Here is a 14376-nt window from a genome sequence, read left to right as displayed (position 1 = left end):
CAGGCAATTAAGTTACTAACTTCCTTTGAATGCCTCCCTTCTTTATTTTCAAACTGTATGTTGTATCAAATATTTCTTTGCTTAACTTTGATACTCTTACTCCTAAGAGAGTTCTTTTTTTCTTTTCTAGTTTTACAGAGATATAACTGACATACAGCACAGCATAAGTTTAGGGTGTACAACATTGTAATTTGACTTAAATAGATCATGAAATGATTAAGAGACTTCTTTTATTTTTAATTTTTTTTAATGTTTTATTTAAGACAGAGACAGAGCATGAGTGGGATGGGGCAGAGAGGGAGGGAGACACAGAATGTGAAGCAGGCTCCAGGCTCTGAGCTGACAGCACAGAGCCCGATGCAGGGCTCGAATTCACAAACCATGAGATCATGACCTGGGCCAAAGTCAGATGCTCCACCGACCAAGCCACCCAGGCGCCCCTTAAGAGACTTCTTAAATGTCAAGCTTTTTTTTTTCATGAAGATTTTAAGATCAAACGACACACAAAAGCTGTTTTTGGCCAAGCTATCCAGTAGTTTCTTAAAATATCTTTTTAGAAAAAAATAATTTAAACCATTTTGTTACACATTCCTTTTTTTCCCACCATCAAATTTGTTGACTATTCCCATTTTCACCCATGAGTATATTAAAGCAATTTTATATTTCTCAAAATTTATTTATTGAAGCAACTTCATTTTTATTTCTAGTCATTTGAAGTCCCTACCTTATAAGATAGTTGTGAAAATTATATGATTAATATTAATTAATTACATGTATATAAAACACTTAGGAAAGTGCCTACGGTAAATAAGTGCTATAAAAATGTTAGCTGCTCACTTTCAACAATAGCCAAATTATGGAAAGAGCCTAAATGTCCATCAACTGATGAATGGATAAAGAAATTGTGGTTTATATACACAATGGAATACTACGTGGCAATGAGAAAGAATGAAATATGGCCTTTTGTAGCAACATGGATGGAACTGGAGAGTGTTATGCTAAGTGAAATAAGTCATATAGAGAAAGGATGCCATATGTTTTCACCCTTATGTGGATCCTGAGAAACTTAACAGAAGTCCATGGGGGAGGGGAAGAAAAAAAAGAGGTTAAAGAGGGAGGGAGCCAAACATAAGAGACTCTTAAAAACTGAGAATAAACTGAGTGTTGATGGGGGATGGGAGGGAGGGGAGGGTGAGTGATGGGTATTGAGGAGGGCACCTTTTGGGATGAGCACTGGGTGTTGTATGGAAACCGATTTGACAATAAATTTCATATTTTAAAAAATGTTAGCTGCTATTAGTATCTTTTTAAGAGTTATTAAGAAAACATTGATTATCTATTTTGATGATTGGTCTGTATTTTCTGCCTAAGAAATCTATGCTTGTTTGTTTGTTTGTTTTCTCAGAGAAGTCATTTGAAAGCTAAAAGTGTTTAAGATATTAAACTCCTTGTTTAAAAGTGAACAGAGATTGTGGCTAACTAAAAATTTGCTATCAAAACTTCAGATATATGTATGTATATGGGAAAGAAAAAAATGTAATGTTAAATATGAGGTTTAAGCTACAGAGGGACTTTGTTTGCTATCATCTCCTAAATAGATTCCTCAAATTCTAAACTATCAGTTTATGCTGATGTTTCATCCAACAAAATATTGAGATCATATCATTCATGAACTTGCCTGAAGTATGGCTCCAGTAAAACCGTGTGAGTGATAGTCTGCTTTTTTATAATAGTTATAAAATATAAAATTTTGTAAAAATCATAAAATATTGTAGCATTTTACTACATTGTGCAGATTATATAGTCTTTGGAGTGCAGGGAGTAGGAAATGAAACTTTCATAAGTGGGGATTGCATGGTACACTGTAAAAGAACATGTCTCAGAAAGTACATGTCTCATTCAAACTATAGGTGTGCTACCTCCAGGAGCACACCTAGGAAGAAACCAAACAGCTTTGGAAGCCCAAGCATGTGGTCTATCACTTGAATGGTGGGGATTTTTTTCCCTGTGAATGTCTACTGATTACATTTAAGTGTTTCAAAAGAAACTAACTAAAGACTTCATGTAAATTTTTAAAAATTCAATTCTTGAAAGAAAAATATAAAATAACCCAATCACTTTGAAAATTAACAACTCATGATGCAGAACATTACTTAAAAACAAAATAATCTAGGAATGCTTGGGTGGCTCAGTTGGTTAAGTGTCCAGCTTCAGCTCAGGTCATGATCTTGAGGTCTGTGAGTTTGAGCCCCATGTGCTGACAGTTCAGAGCCTGGAGCCTGCTTTGGATTCTGTGTCTTCCTCTCTCTCTGCCCCTCCCCTGCTTGTGCATGCATACTCTCCCTCTCTCTCTCAAAAGTAAATAAACATTAAAAAAATAATAATCTAAAATATTTTAGAAAGGCAAAGAGGGTCACAAACCATTGCAATATCTAAGATTTTGAAAACTAGTATTTTCTGACTTGGGAGTGATTATCAAACTCACTAAGAAAGCATGTTGTTAATGAATATTTATTGACATGGAAAGATGTTCATGATATTTTGGAAAGTAGAAAAAACCCAGGATGTACAAAATAATTCACATTTATTTCTTTATTTGCAAATAGGTATAAATAATGTCTAGAAGTTTCTATATAAAGATATTAATACTGGTTATCTCCGGGTGGAAACCAGACAATATTTATTCATCCTCTATTATGTGTGGGCACTTGTCATGTTATTTATCCTTATAATAACTCTGTGAAGTGCTGAAGGCCTACAGTGTAGGGACCAATGTAGGCAAGCAAGCATATTGTTTTGCACAAATTGCCATTTAGTAAATGATGGGTATTTTTTATTATCATCTTATTATTTTAATATTATTTATTATTTTATAGATTATCTTTGTTTTGTAAATTGAGACAGCATAGGTGAAATGGCACAAGGGCCATTTCAGTCAGACTGCCCAGGTTTGAATCTTTGCTGTTAGTTGGGTCACCTTGGGCAGGTCATTTAATCTCTGATATTCAGCTTCTTCACTCATTAAATGATCACAGTGATAGCAATTATAGTTACTTCATAGGATAGTTGTGGGAATTAATAAATTAATCCATATAATGTGCTTAGAACAGTGTCTGGTGTATAGCAAGCACTCAATAAATGTTGGCTTTTATTCTCACTTAATCTTCATAATGAATCCATATGGGGGTATAATCATTTTAATTTTAAAGATGAGAAGATTGAAACTCAGAGAGGGTGAATAATGGAATGATGGTTGCTGAGAGTAAAGACATCTGAAAATATGAGTCACTGAATGGGTATCCAGGAATAAGACAAAGGGCTCAGCAGCTGGGTTGTAAAAAGAACTGAAGAGGCACCAGGGATGAGGTTTTGCCAGTTTCCTGTCCATGCGTATGGTGAATAATGCCCACACATATGCATATATACATCTGCATTATGCTCCTGGGGTCCTTCTTGAAGGTCATGGTGAAGCAATAGGATCAGGGAAAGTACCTGGTCTTGGGATTGAATCCTTGCTCCACCACTAGTTAAGTGAGTCTAACGTCTACAACCTCTCTGAGTCGAAGATCCTTCACTTGGCAAAAAGGGGTCATAACATCCACCTCATGAAGTCAGTATAAATTAAATTAAAAACAGCTACCATATAATGAATGCCAGGTGTGCAAAAGGCACCATACAAGTTACTTTACATAAATTCCATAGTAAGCTGTCAAAAAATGCTAGTTTCCCTCTCCACCCTCCTTCCCTTTCCCAGTTGAATGTCACATACACATAAATAATGGTTCTTTCTTTCCTAATGCTAATCAGGGAGACATTTTATTCATTCACAGTTCACCCAGCTTGGTTCATTCAGCTGCCCCTGGGCCTCCGGTACCAGGCCAAGCACTGGACGGTGAGAAGGAAAACCCATCATCCCACCTCTGGAGTGGAATTCAGTCTAGTTAGGGGAAGTCACATATGTCAGTCAAGTACAATGTGATGCAGGACACCCGTGACAGGCACATGTTATTTTTTAAGGGTTAATAGCATTTCATTCCAAGCTGCAAACTCTCCCTGAATAAACCTTTCCTCCTTCTGCTTTCTGCTACCAGAGAATATCGTTTCTGAGTTTTGTGACCATTGCAAGGATCATTAGCACCTGTCTCACTTTCTAGGAACATCTCCTCCCACTCAACAGTGGTTTTTCTCTTCCTTCAGACTTCTCTGTTGCAGCAAAAGGGAACAGTATCATGTTTCTCCTGCACATAACTTCTTTTCCCCGCTTTAAAACCTCTCTTAAGGGCTGGAAACTATAGAAGCTATAAATTAGGTCAAAGGATCCAGAACACAACACTAAGAAGAAAACAGCTGGGGAAGTGTGACCCAAGATCTGTATGTTTCTAATATGTACATGCTTCCAGGGTGACCAAAAGGGATGAAAAGTTTTTTTTAAGTTGATTTATTGGGGCACCTGGGTGGCTCAGTCAGTTGAGCGTCCTACATCAGCTCAGGTCATGATCTCGCAGCTTGTGAGTTCAAGCCCCACATCAAGCTCTGTGCTGACAGCTCAGGGCCTGGAGCCTCTTTGAGATTCTATCTCTCTCTCTCTCTCTCTCTCTCTCTCTCTCTCTCTTCCCCTACCCTGCTCACACTCAGTCTCTCTCTCTCTCTCAAAAATAAACATTAAAAAAATTAAAATGTTGATTTATTTATTTTGACAGAGAGAGAGCACACGTGCATTCTCTCTCTCCCTCTCCCTCCCTCCCCCCATCTCTGTCACACACACACACACACACACACACACACACACACACACGGGAGTGGGGGAGGGGCAGCAAGAGAGGGAAAGAGAGGATCTCAAGTAGACTCCACACCCAGCACGGAGCCTGATGCAGGGCTCTATTTCATGACTGTGACATCATGAGCTGAGCTGAAATCAAGAGTCACATGCTTAACCAACTGAGCCACCCCAGTGCCCCAGGGATGAAAACTTTTGTAGCTAAAATTTAGTTAAGTAAAAAAAGAAGATGCTTATGATTGAAGCCTCTAAAATAATGGGGGAGTTTATCCTTCTGTAGAAATTTCCTAGAATGACATAGAAAGAGTGCTTCCTAAAAATGGAGAAATGTATAACATAACTTTTTAAATAAAGATCTACCCTCCTCCAATTAGGGAGATGCATAGACAAATAACATTCAGTTCATACAACAAATATTTATGGAGTACCTACTCTGTGCAGGGTTAGAGCCCGAGGCACATAAGCAAACAGTCAAAACCTTGTCCTTGTTGGGCTTGTATTCTCATCAGGGGAGGCAGACAATAAATGTAATACTACACAAAGCATATCTTAGAATGTAATAATTGGTACTGAAAACACAGCTAGTTAGGAAATAGAAATAAGTAGGGTGGTGATGGAGACGGGAGATTGTAATTTTAGATAGGATGGCCAAAGTAGGTATTGCTGAGGTGTTATTTAAGGAAGGACTTGAAGTAGATGAGAAACTATGTCAACATCTGGAGAAACGTGTTCCAGTCAGATAAAGCAGCCAGCATGAGAACCCTGAGGTAGGAATGTGCCTGATGTATTTGAAGAACTATAAGGAGGCCACATTAGGAAGAGATGATGTAAGATAGATGATCGTGGGGAGGTCATTTATTGGCAGGACTGTTTTTTACTCCAAGTGAAACAAGGAGCCATTGGAAGGGTGTGTGTGTGTGTGTGTGTGTGTGTGTCTGCAGCAGTATAATGTGACCTGACTTATGCTTTAAAAATGGTCATTCTGGCTGTTGTGTTGAAAATATACAGGGAGGGGCACGTGATGAAGCAGACAGACCGCTTACTTCAATCATCCAGGTGGGAAACTATGGTGGCTTGAAGCAAATGGTCAGATTCTGGATACATTTGAAGGCAGAGTTGACTAAGCTTGCTGAAAGATTGAATGCAAGGTGTGACAGAAAAAGAACATCAAGAATGACTCTGAAGTTTGGGGAAGGTTGGAGATGCCATTAATGGAGAACGTTTGCAGACAAAGAAGATTTAAGGGTAGTGCCAAGTTTGAGAAGTCCATTAGACATCTTGGTGACTTTGAACCATGTCAGTTTAGCTAAGAGAGAACCACATTTCTCAGAATTTCCTTCTCTGTATGGCTCTGGGTTAGGTAGACCACAAGATAATCTCTGGGCTTTACTTTCCATGTGTATGAAATGAGGGAGATGGAATAGATTTCTTAAGGTAACTTTTAGTCCACCATATAAGATTTTAGCCAGAGTTTGCTTTCCCACAGTGTGAGGAGGAGAGTTTGCCTGATCTGTTGCAACACCTTTAGGCCACCACATCAATGCACATCAGTGAACTCTCTGTTAGCAGAACCAGTTCAGAGTCATTCATCACAATTCCTTCCTTTCAACCTGCCCTATTCTGCTTTTAAGTCATCATCAACTTTACTTCTAGCTTCCAATTTCTCTCTTTGCCTTGATCCTTAGAAGTACATCCCTCTCTTACTGTGATCTTAGTGTTCTAGTATTCTGATTCTCCATTTAAGTCTTCTCCCTGCTCCTGGATTGAAATCAGCAGCCACCCCAATAAGCCTTGTTTTCTCTCATGACCAAAACCCTTTCTGTCATTGCTTGGGCAAGACTAGCCCAATTATAGCATTCTTAAATTTCACTGCCTGACTGTATTTATTTGCAAAGGGCAGGAAGTATTTTGTCTTCTCTCCCTCCATACACAGACACCCTATACAAAGCTCAAACCGAGAGGTCTTGAATTGAGACTGTTCTTTTCATGAATACCTGAGATATGGAGTGTAGTGTTAGAGTAGTGGAAGCCCTAGCTTCAAAGGCAGCTATAGTTCAAAGACCTTTGTCCCTTCTGCTTGTGCAAGTGCTTTTCTTCAAATGTTCTCCTTATGCAAAGGAGTGGTTCTTTCACCAGCAATTCTGCATAAAATTACAGGGGGTTAATGTCAGGTAGGCCTTCTTACCCTTACCCAGGGATGAAGCCTCTAGAATCCCATAGATCTCCTGAGGGTTTTTCTAACTTGGCCAGAATCCTTCATGGGAATTTCATTTCCTACTTTTCATACAAAGAGAGAGCATCCAGAAAAGATACTGAGAAGCCTCCATTCCTTCCCTCATCTCAGGGAAGTGAAATTCCCAGGACAGAGAAGGGAAAAAAATCCCATCTCCTAACTGCAGGAATGCTTCTTGGGAAACTGATCTTTTCAGTCCATATCCACAAAAAGTACATCAAGCACACTCTGGACTCCCCTCTCCCAAAGCTTGTCCTTGAAATCTCACTCCTATGCTTCTATCTTGCCCATTTATCTAACCAAGATTATGGAATTAGGCTGAAATTGTATTCACAGTTTCTAACACACTGATGCTTAATCATGCTTATTAACGACACAAATGGTAATATTTATTCTTTTGGGGAACATATAGCATAACATGAGTGACACACTTTCTAATCTTTTTTCCTAATTATTTATAAACTGTGCATTTTGTGTGGTCATCAGTTGTCCTTAAAGGGAACATTGAATTTCCTGTGCTAGGCAACTGCTCTGCATTGGGCAGTTGGTTATCTGATATGTCTGGTTAACAAGTTTCTCTTTGACATTTAATAAACTGCAACGATTTCACATGTAGATATTTCCCCACTTGCTTCATGAGAGCAAAGGACTGTACAAAGGCCAATTTAGCAGGTCTGGTTACAAAAATAAAGGGAATTTTTATGGACTAATAGAGAGTAAAATGTTGTCTTTTCTGCCTCTGTTTTTTTTAAGTGTAAATGTCCAGGTTTTCTGTGGAAACACATGATATCTTATTCTAATATTTTTGCTGTTACAATTTTATTTATAAGTTCTTTGTCATCAACTCAATGCTCTGGTTATGGTTTCACCTCTTCAACACTAAAGATATTATTAAATAAAGGACAAAAATCAAAGTTTTTAAAAAAATGGAATGAGATCTCCTAAAATCAGGACAGGCTTGAGTTTTCAAAAAAAAAAAAATCATGCCTCAGTTTATGTTCATGCAAACTCTGCAGATCCAACCAGTCAATATTTCAAAATATACTCAAAGAAAAGCATGATTCACTGCTTCAACCACCCAGCCACTGACAATGTGACATTATGCTAGAGCAGATTTAAATGGTAGAGCCAAGAATATTTTTCTGACCCTCTTTCCTCCAAAGGAAAACATAACACAAAGCAGCCTGACAAAATACCCCAAATTGCCTCTCCCACCACGTGAGAATTATCTCTACACAGTCATGGTTATAAAAAGGATAGACTTGTTTTAAGGACCCAACATTTCCTCCTAAAATATATTCTTACTAGTGTTTTGCTTCACACAAAACTTTCTGTGTGAGACAGTGACTTACCAGGCTTGCTTCTTGTTAGGTCCTTGAAGAGGCTCCTCTTTGCTTTGAGGTTGTGTCTGAAACTTAAAATATAAAATGCATTCAGTTAAGCTGTCTGGTGTGAGTGACTTTGGAACTCCACAAAAGGGTGAAAATCCCAGTTGTTCTGTCTGTAAAATCTCAAAAATACTTTCTTTCTCATTCTCCTTCTCTTCTACACTTCAGTCCATGATGAAAACTACACAATCTTCGCTTGTCAAGGAAAAGGTGTAAAATATACATAAATCAAGCAATCAGGAATCATCAATTACAAAATTATTTAAAAGATTCTTCAAATAGACGTGGCTACCCCATTAGCTCTTTGCTTGTTTCTGTTTGTCAAAAGAATAGGTTTTTTCGATGCTGGATTAATGTAAGTGCAGCACTAGCCACTTCTGCTAGCTGAGAGAGAGAGAGAGAGGGTGATTCTAAAAGGAGCCAGAGGGTAATCAGACCCTTTGCCTCTGACAATTAACCCAAAGCACGCTACAGGAAGTGCACTGGTTAGCTAAAGTTAGGGAAACAGTGGCCTCTTATGGAGCCCCAGATGTCACACTGATTATATACGGTGTGATAACTTGTAGTTTATTTTGACAGTCATTCAAGTAAGAATGCAGAGTGAGAGGGCTACAATAGAAAAGCCATCTCAGGCCCAATTATTTCATTTTTCTAAGTAAAGCCATGAAGTTCCCATTCTGTTATTATCCTCTACTCTTCCTTCCCAACAGTGTTTATCTTCCTCCTGCAATGCATTTTAAAGATATTCTAAATGAGGCAAAATATTCTAATGAGGTTCAGTTTTTGAAAAGTAATATTGATGTGAAATTTTTGTTTTCCTAATGTTTCTAGCATCATCTACAGTGATACCATAAGCAAATGATCTTACAATATTTACTTTGACAACCTATATAGACAAATGACTTACAACTGGAGAAGCCCTTTCATCGCTATATGAAGCAGTTTTGTCCACTTGGCAAATATCACAAGAATAAGTGCAAGAATCACAAATACTGAGAGATGGCAAGAGTTGGTGGGCAAGTTCTTCCACTGTTTGCTATGTTCATCAATTTTCTCTTGTGCTATTTTTACAAATGTGAGCACAGCCAAGACAATTAGCATATGTGAGTCTACCCAAAGTCTAGTAACAAGCTGATCCTAAAGAAAACCAGACAGAGGTTGCATTCTGACCCTTTTCAGGTTTGGTATGTATTGGGGTTTGGGGACCTTTGTATTTAGAGAACTCTGAACCTCTCCCTGACAGACTCTAGTGTGCTTCCCCTGTGATATGGCAGAGTGACATTCAGAACAGATAGTGATGGGAAACATGGTAAGGCCAATGTAAATGGCAGGGAGAAGAAACAATATTTTGAGAGAGTTCCCTGAATTTTAGTAGAACATATTTGGTGAAAACAATATCACATAGGTAAATGTAAAATAAATTCCAAGATTAAAAAAAGGAGGGTTCCAACTGTCAGAAACTTATCTACCTATTGAAAATTCCATGGTTTTTGATTTAAGTGATAGTACAAGGTCATTCATATTTCTAAATATGAAATAACATATTTAGAAGAAAAGTTTGAGTCAAAGACCATTTTACCACTTCATATTGCCTCACATAAGCAACCCTCTCATGTCCTGTTAACTGAGCACAAAGCCAGGAACTATCATGGATCAGTGTCAATATCAAGATTCTAAGAATTATTCTACTGGTTTTCAATTATATTCTTCAAGGCCACATTTGTGTTCTTATTTCCTTTCCTAGAAATATTTTGTTTAGTTATACAAATGTTCATTAAAAATTCTCAAAACATACATGTTTCATAATGTCACTGGATAGTGCATTTCCACTTATGCCTGAATGCACAGTCAATGAAAACATTTTATAGTCGTAGTGGAAAACCAAGAAGAATCCTGGCAAAGGTCTCCTTGAGGTTATCAAACCTAATGAAAAACTTTGTACAATGCAACACTGTTTGTAGTTGTGACATACTGCATTCTTGCATACTTCCGGAGTTGCTTCTGTATTTATCTGAGCTGTAAGCATTTTCCAAAGGTCAAACTACCTTGCAGAGAAGTGTTCTGATTTTCTTCCAGTAAAGGCGTACATCTCTGCTCTGCTTTTGCAGTACTTCAATCTTCTTCAGCTCTATTCCCTTTTTCCTATGGTAACCTCTTCATCTCTGCCATTTCTCCAAATCTACTCTACTCCACTGATATTTTCCAAGTCAAATAGAGAAGGATGTACCTATTATATATTTTATTCTTAAACAGTTACAAGGGACACAACGCATCTAAAGATTTTAAACAGTAGTAGCTGATCTCATTTCTTTTTCTTTTTTGCTTATTACTTTTTCTTAGTATAAAAGAAAAAAGCCTCATTGTACAAAATTTGGAAGATCCAGAAAAGTACAAAGTAAAAAGTGATAATACAAATCAGCCATATTACCATCAGCCACAGAAAATCACTCTTAGTGGTTTGTTCCAGTCCTTAGAAAATATATTTATTTTTTAATAATGTTCAGATAATAGTGTGTCCTGTTTTCTCTACCTATGTTTATATTTTGAATATTTGTGTTTCTATGTTTTTCAAAAGTGATTTTCATTTCCACATAATAGTCATAATTTGTTTGCTTCTTCCTCCATTGTAGAACATTTAGATATTTCCCAATTTTTCATTATTTTAAATAATGTTATTGAAAATATCTTTCTAGACACTTAAAAATTTTCCCTCTTTATTAAAGCAACTGATTAATCCAATAGTTCTACATATATAACAAGTTTCAGTCACTTATGACGTGAGGGTTGCTCTCACATCCTGCCATGACATTTTCTTCAGATGAGGGGCCCAGAGAGATCATATGACTTGCCTGAAGTCACAAAACTAGTTATTTGAAATTTGGAATTTTTTGACTTTTTTCACTGTCTTCATCTCTTAAGTTCAGTCAAACACTAAGTCTATCATTTTGAATTGTCTTTTTTTAACCCATTTATTTTAATTTGATACTAACTGTTGCTACCCTATTCAGGCCCTTGTAACCACACCCCAAAGCCACCTAAATGGCCTTCCTGCCTCAGGAACCTCCCTGTTCTACTCTTGCCTGTACACCTGCACACTTACCAGGTGGATATTTCTTTATGCCATTATCTAGCTCATTGACTTCTTAGTGAAACTCGACATGTAATATAAAACCCTTTGCTTGGCTCTCAAAGCCCCAATTCCTGCAACCAATCTTACCTCATCCATTCCCTTCTCTGTTCACTTTCCCATTCTTGGCTTCTTGCCTTCTCCTTATAGTATTTACCCTATTCAGAATACTCTGGTTTCCTTTCATCTCTTCAAATTTTACTCAATCCCCCAAGGCCCAGTTCAGGTCTCATTTGCTCCATGAAATAGAATGAATTTCTCATTGGATCTGACCAACTTGCATTCCCATTGGATTTGAAGTTGGCCAACTTACATTCAAAACTCTGCTTTGCTGCTTTTGCTGGAATAGTTGAGGGGACATAATTAACTCCTCTGAGCCTATTTCTACATACAGAAATATTGAACAATTATACTAATACCTGCCCTCCATCAACATCCCAGGATCCTAAGAAGGATTGAATGTGTGTTACAAAGTTTTGGTAAGCTGCCAAGTGCTATATAGATAAGAGAAAGTATTGTCTGCACTTTGAAACACTTTGGTATCCAGGTCTGTACCAAATAATATAGCACTGAATTATGTTCTGTTGTCATATTCTCTCATCATTTTATATTTGTTAATCATTTTTCCTCAGCTTGGCTGTAAAGTCTCTGAATGCAATACAGTATCTTATATTACTTCTATAATCCCGGGAGCGTATCACTGCGCACCGTCTTAATGCTGCTAGTCTAATCGAGAGGAGTTATAGCTGGTAAGGTCTAGCTATGGTTCACATTGGGATTTAGATATAAATGAAAGAGCCCCAGCTTTCTGTAAGTCATCTGGAGGAGGACAGTCTTACACTTTGGGGAGTTCTAGAAGACTGGGAGCAAGGTTAGTATACACCTTTGTGAAGACTGTGAAAATGTACCCTTAATTTGGATCTTGCCTTTCAGAGATATTCACTGAACTTTCACAGTCACCATTAGGTGAATGTAAAATACACATTCTGAAATTAGAGAACAGAAGCAAGTACGTCTTGTAGACATCTGGGAATAATACCCAGATCTTTGGATATCTTTATCAGAAAGCTCAGGTTACCTAATAATGATATGTTGTTAAAGATGGTCTGATGATCTGTTTATAAATTACTCATTTAGTCTGAAATTCATTTGCCAGTTTTGATTATCTAATTACTAGAGACATGAAGAACATTTCCCCCAAGAAGCTTATCCCTAAAAACACTAGGTTATAGTTAGGGTTAGTGAGAAGAAATAGGTACCCAGTTGGGGTTACAGTTAGGTTGGTGGTTAGTGTTAGGGTTAAGGGCTCAGTTGAAGATGATGTATAGATCTAGGTGTACAAACGTAGATTCCTGCTAGAATTAGTGTTACACTTGGGGTTGGGTTTGGGACTAGAGTTAGGGTTAAGGCTACAATTTAGGGTTAGAGTTAAGTTTAGGGTTAGGTTAGATTCCTGGATACAAAGGACAATTTTACAAAAAGGTATTCCTGAAAATTCCACTTTGGATAGTAAAAGATGAGAGGCTTCAGTTTTCCAAATCCCAAGAACTAGTAAAGCACTGTAAAGAACATTTTACAGCGTTCCAAGATTAAATGAAACTATACAGTTTTCCATACTTTTCAGAGTGTTTTTAAATCTCTAATACTGAAAATGCAAGCAACACTTTTAATATCAATGTTAACACCTCCAAGTTCAATTTGCAGATTGTATTCAGTTTGTACTGCCCTCTTCCCCCACTCATGTATGCCCAATCCCTGACATAAAAACTGACACCATTAGAGAAAAAAAACATGATCTAGAATTTCTATTACCTACATTTCTATAGAAAACTGTATCTTAAAATAAACTATTATTTTTGAAGTACTAGTCAGTTGTCCAGTGCCATAAACAGAAAACACAATCTGTTTTTAATAGAATCATGTTTCCAAATTGTTATGTCACTCACATCTTGTATTTCCAGTCCAGACCTCTGTCTCAGACTTCAAACTTGGATTTCCAATGAATGAATGATGTCCCCACATGGCACCTAAATTTCAACAGGTCCAAAAGTGAACCCATTGTTTTGATAACCCTCACCCAGCACACCTGCTTTTCCATTCCATTTAATGGCAGTACTATTTTCCAAGTGCTCTAAAACAAAAACCTTCTCTCAACTCTTTTTTTCTCACTTCCCACTGTCCCACTCCACTGTAAAAATTCTTTCAAATCTTTCCTCCGTACTCCCTTTCTGTCTTCAATTAGGCTTTTTACCGTCTCTTGCCTAAATCATTGCAATAGCCTCTTAAATAATCTTCAAATAATTTCTCTAGTTTCAAGTTCTTCCTTGTCCAATCTATCTCTCTACATTGTCACTAAAATGCGACGCCTTGCTAAAAATCTTTCCTTGATTGCCGTTTAGAGCTTCTTCTTTAAAAACTTTCTCACTGCTTTCTTCCCCTGGAATTTTCTAGCTCCTCCTTCCCATCACACCATACTTTGCACATCTATGGTTGTACTTACCACACTTTATCACACTGGTCTCCCTGGAGTATATGGTAAACTTCTGGAAACTAAGACTATCTCACTCATTCATACACTACAGTGCACTGAACCATGTGGTGAGTGCCCACAAAACTTTGCTGAAAGAAAATAGCTTACAGGATGAAGTAACTCTCACAGATCCTCTTTATATATCAGTACAGCCAGTCCCAAAATAAAACTTATGCTGTGTAAGGTTTCTTTAAAAAGCACACCCTGCATCTTAACAGGAAGTTACAGATTAATAAACAGCTGACAGAACAAACTAAATAGCATCCAATTAATCACCAGTTGACTGTTCAATTGTTGCTAACTAGATGCGGGGACAGAGTA

General features: G+C 37.5%; 1 protein-coding gene across 1 annotated transcript in view; it reads right to left on the bottom strand.

Moving 5' to 3' along the window:
* Positions 1-14142, bottom strand: part of PSD3 (pleckstrin and Sec7 domain containing 3) — an 812606-nt gene extending 798464 nt beyond the window's left edge. The window contains exons 1-3 of the mRNA XM_078445466.2: positions 14026-14142; positions 13472-13552; positions 8363-8424 (exon numbers count right to left, since the gene is read on the bottom strand). The gene's annotated coding sequence lies outside the window, so the exon portion shown is untranslated. The remainder of the gene's footprint in view (positions 1-8362; positions 8425-13471; positions 13553-14025) is intronic.
* Positions 14143-14376: the final 234 nt, after the last annotated feature.

The sequence above is a fragment of the Panthera onca genome, chromosome B1 (genome assembly GCF_046562875.1).
Source record: "Panthera onca isolate mPanOnc1 chromosome B1, mPanOnc1 haplotype 2, whole genome shotgun sequence".
Lineage (NCBI taxonomy): Eukaryota > Metazoa > Chordata > Mammalia > Carnivora > Felidae > Panthera > Panthera onca.
This window is presented reverse-complemented; position numbering and strand designations above follow the sequence as displayed.